The sequence below is a fragment of the Numida meleagris genome, chromosome 7, assembly GCF_002078875.1.
Source record: "Numida meleagris isolate 19003 breed g44 Domestic line chromosome 7, NumMel1.0, whole genome shotgun sequence".
Taxonomy (NCBI): Eukaryota; Metazoa; Chordata; class Aves; order Galliformes; family Numididae; genus Numida; species Numida meleagris.
This window is the reverse complement of record NC_034415.1, coordinates 9,027,974-9,032,063: the sequence shown is the minus strand read 5'-3', so window position 1 is coordinate 9,032,063 and position 4,090 is coordinate 9,027,974. Positions and strand designations below refer to the sequence as shown.

The 4,090-nt window shown below is 34.5% G+C and overlaps 1 long non-coding RNA gene across 1 annotated transcript; it reads right to left on the bottom strand.

Annotated features, from left to right (window-relative positions):
- On the bottom strand, positions 823 to 1,915 carry LOC110402503. The gene is made up of 3 exons (XR_002441146.1): positions 1,845 to 1,915; positions 1,151 to 1,218; positions 823 to 974 (listed from the first exon to the last, which is right to left on the bottom strand). It is a non-coding gene; the product is annotated as an uncharacterized LOC110402503 (long non-coding RNA).

Genomic DNA, 4,090 nt, shown 5'->3' with positions numbered 1-4,090 from the left:
GACCTGAATTAAAATTTAATGTTTGTTTAGACATATATGAGGATTTTGGTATAAGTTGTTAAAAGCACAGACAGACATCTGCCCTAACTGATGTTACAGTAGTATGCACTGGAATCTTTTCCATAACAGATATTATTCAGACAAGGAGCCAGTGTTATCTACCAGCTTGCACTGGTTTGCTAACAAACTTCAACGAAGGATTGCCACATTATCTATTTAACTGTATTTCAGTGATTAGTTCAAAACTCCATGGTTATATCCATAAATTTTGCATTAAGGACATTACTTTTTTCCCCCATGGTTACTTCTACCGATTCCAGCTGAAATTGGTTGCACTTTGAACATTATGGTTAAAATGTACACTGAATGATTTTTAACTAATCAGAGATGAAAAAAGAAACCTTCTAATTTTTCATTTTGCAAGTGGTGAGCTGAGACAACCAAAACTTCTTACCTATTGAGGTCTGACTTTACATTAACTGCCCTGAAGCAGAATATCGCTCGTTACAGTTTCAGTTCACACAGCCCATGAGCCTCATCTCAGTTCTGCAATGCTGGCAATAAATCTGCCATTTGAGTATTGTTGCATATGTATTACACATGTGTAATTTAGATTCTTAAATGGGAATATTCAATAAAGATGAATTCATAATTTCTGTGAAGTAACAGAAGGTCAGAATACAGAAGCTGATGCCCAGAGAAATACATTTTGAGTAATATAATGAGCATCGGTTATTAGTATCACCTTTTATTTTTTCCTGCAGTACATGCTTTGTCAGAATAATAATAAAAAAAAAGCAATAGCACTATCAACCACAGCAACATATTCTTCTCTGTACTTATCAACAGTCTTGCAATAGAGTATTTTTTGGAGAATTGAGTCTGAATGCCTGCCACCCTGTAAATTGGTATAGTACACTGGAGAGCTCCCAGCTGTCACTGTTGATGTATTTGTTGGCAGCAATCATCTTAATCTTGATGTAATGAGAAAGAGTCAGGAATTATAAAAAAATTATGCTTTCATTTTCTGTGTTTCTTTCTCTCTCTCTCTTTTTTTTTTTTTAAGGGGGGAGAAGGGAATGGAGGATGAATAAGCCTATTTTCCATCTTCTTGAAAATGAACACATCCAAGACTAGTTGACATACTGACCTGAGTTTCCAGGGCTCTAGTTGTCTTTCAGCTTCTCCAGCATCCTGAGTACAGAAGAAATACGATGGCTGCACAGAAGAGAAATGAAATGAAATGGCTGCACAAAATAGAGATAAAATTAAGGCATTCTGCTTATGGTTTCTTGAAAAGCACTATTAGTTTCTGCAAATAGCAAGGTGTTTAAAAGAGAATTTCAATAATATTCCAGTTTTCCAGAGCATGGAAACTGAAGCACAGAAAGCAACTCACTCAACATTTTCTGGCCACTATCAGGGACAGGAAAAAAAATGAAAGTCTTTGTACCTTCAATTCAAGCAACTGTATCTGTCTTTTTCCTCTAAAAATAAAGCTTGTAAAACTTACATATCGTTTGTATATAAACACATATAAATAAAATGGAACCTTTAAGTAATGAAATAAAAGTATATATATGGAAGAAATGGCAAAGGAATAAAATGAAGTTTAAATTTGACCATTTTATGAGACTTGGGGGAAAAAAATAGCAGGCTTCTTCTGTTATTGTCTACACAGCAAAGAAAAGACATGTTACAAAACTGAAAAAATGCTGTAAAATGTTGTAAAATTCTTTCCCCTAGTGCAAGAAACCAGCAGTGCACAGGCACAGAAACCTATCTGAAGAAGCAATTCAGGTATGAATTTTCAGACTTTCAACCATCAGAGATGCAAGCAGTACCTGAGAATAACTTTTTGCATTGAAACATCTAAGACAGCTGAGCAGATGCAAAGCAAATCGAAGCAGCTCTTGTAACTGATCAACAGAGCAGGTGGCTATTTCCATTAAGTCATTATAAGTAATTAAGGAATGTATAAAACCTTGTATGCCCTAAACAGTAAGCAACATGTGTGATCATGAGCATATGTATGTAGGTAACTATATGATTAGGAAGCTTCACAAATGTAATTGTAGTATACACATAAATACATGTAATATATATAAATCGAGTGGTTTGGGGTTTTTAATCTATACTGCATTTAAAAATACATATATTTTTAAAAAGACAGTAAGCTTATGTTAAGGACTTCTTATTTTTGCATTTTAAGAGCAAGTCACTTAAGACACATTTTTTTCTAGTTTTGGGTTCCATCCATCTTATGTATAAGATAAAACTGCATACACTCTGCCTGTCTTTTCTTATTGATGCTTAATGTGAATAATATAGATGCACTGAGCTTTCCCAATGTTTTCTCCTTTGTTCTACTTGTTCAGCCAATCGATTCTTTAGCAGCTTTTATCTTACTAATCCAAAATACTAGCTAGTTTATAAAAACAAAAAAAAATAAAAATGTAGCTCTTTTTTTCACAGCTGCAATAAATTAGCCATAAGCAACTAACGTAGATCAGAAGTAAATACATCAACAACTTTCAATAGTGCCCTTAACTGCTAAAGCATTGTCTACTAAAAACGGTAGAGAGATTGTTATTGACTAGAACAGGCTTTGTGGCAGTCCTTTAACTGGTGAGGAAAAAAAAGAAAAGAGGAAAAAAAGGATTTTTTATAAATATAAAAGCCAATAGATGTATTTTAAATTCACTTTCTCTGTTGGATTAAATGTAAATTCAGTCCTCCTTTTTCTGTTCTAGTTTCTAAGGAGCGATAAATTTCTATGAGATACAGTCCTCCAGTGCTATGCATATCTGAAGATCAGAAGACTTACCAAGAAATTAAATTATTACAGAATACATAAAAACATTCAAAAGAACTCCATTTCTTAACACAAACAAAAAGAAGGGAAAAAAAGAAAACAAAAATCAGACGACAACAACAACACTCAGCCATGGCTGGTAGTTACTGCAGAATAATGTTTGGAATGCCTTTCTGAATTAATGTGCTACATTTTTTCATATTCAAGCAAGCAATTTGCCAATAGATCTTTTTCCTACAGAAGTAGAGGTGTAGAGTTCATCTTTAGGTCTTACTGATAAATACACAGGAAAAAAAAACAAGCTCAACAAATTTATTAAGAAGCTTTCCAACTCTCTTTGCAGAATTTCAGTTTGTGGAGGGGGGAAAAAAATCTGGGGATACCTACTCTGAAAGCGTTAACAGGAACGCTCATAATACGTGTCTGGTTTATGGGGGGGTTGGAGGGGTTGGAACTTGATGATCCTTGGGCCCCCTTCCAACCCAAGCCATTCTATGATTCTTTGATTTAGGAAAGCATCAGCGCTTGAAGCCAGTACACCAGCAGTCTGCCTGGGATGCAAGATGTCCTCCTGAAGCATTTTTCTCAAAGCTGTTTCTGTGTATCTGATCATTCATAATAGTGTTTCTCTATTAGAAAAGTGATTTTAAACTGCACTGAATGGTCACATTTAGGCACTGCTACAGACAACTAAGAAAAACAATATTAGGATTATGACTTATTTTTTAGTAAAGTCTAACCTAAAAAGGATGTCTTAATCTGATAAAACATTATGTACAGAGAACTGTGTGGAAAAGTGCTTCAAACCAATGCAAGCTATGTTTGCCTTCTGACTTCATCAGTTGTATTGCAAATGAAGAAGAAATCTTGACATCAAACTCTTTACATCAGGCTGTGACTAACCCTTCTAGAGAAGGTTTTTTGTTTTGCTTTAGGTTTTTTTTTTCCCTGTATTTTTGTCTGACTTTAAAGATGCATAGGAAGCATAGAAACATCCACTTCTATACACTTGAACTATCTCTTACAGCATAATATTCTATGTCCCCTTATCTGATAAACTTTGACTTTATATCTGCCTGATCACATTAATCACTTACTAGGCTTGTCACTGCTGTTGTAAGCAGCTGAGAGTCATTTCAAAACCTTTACTTGAAAAGATCTGCTTGCAGTATAAATTGTAAACCTTTCTGGCAAGGTGTCTGTACAAGATACTTTGCTATTTATTTACTGTTTGGCTCTTGTGTGACAGGTGGAGGACATACATCAGCTGTACAA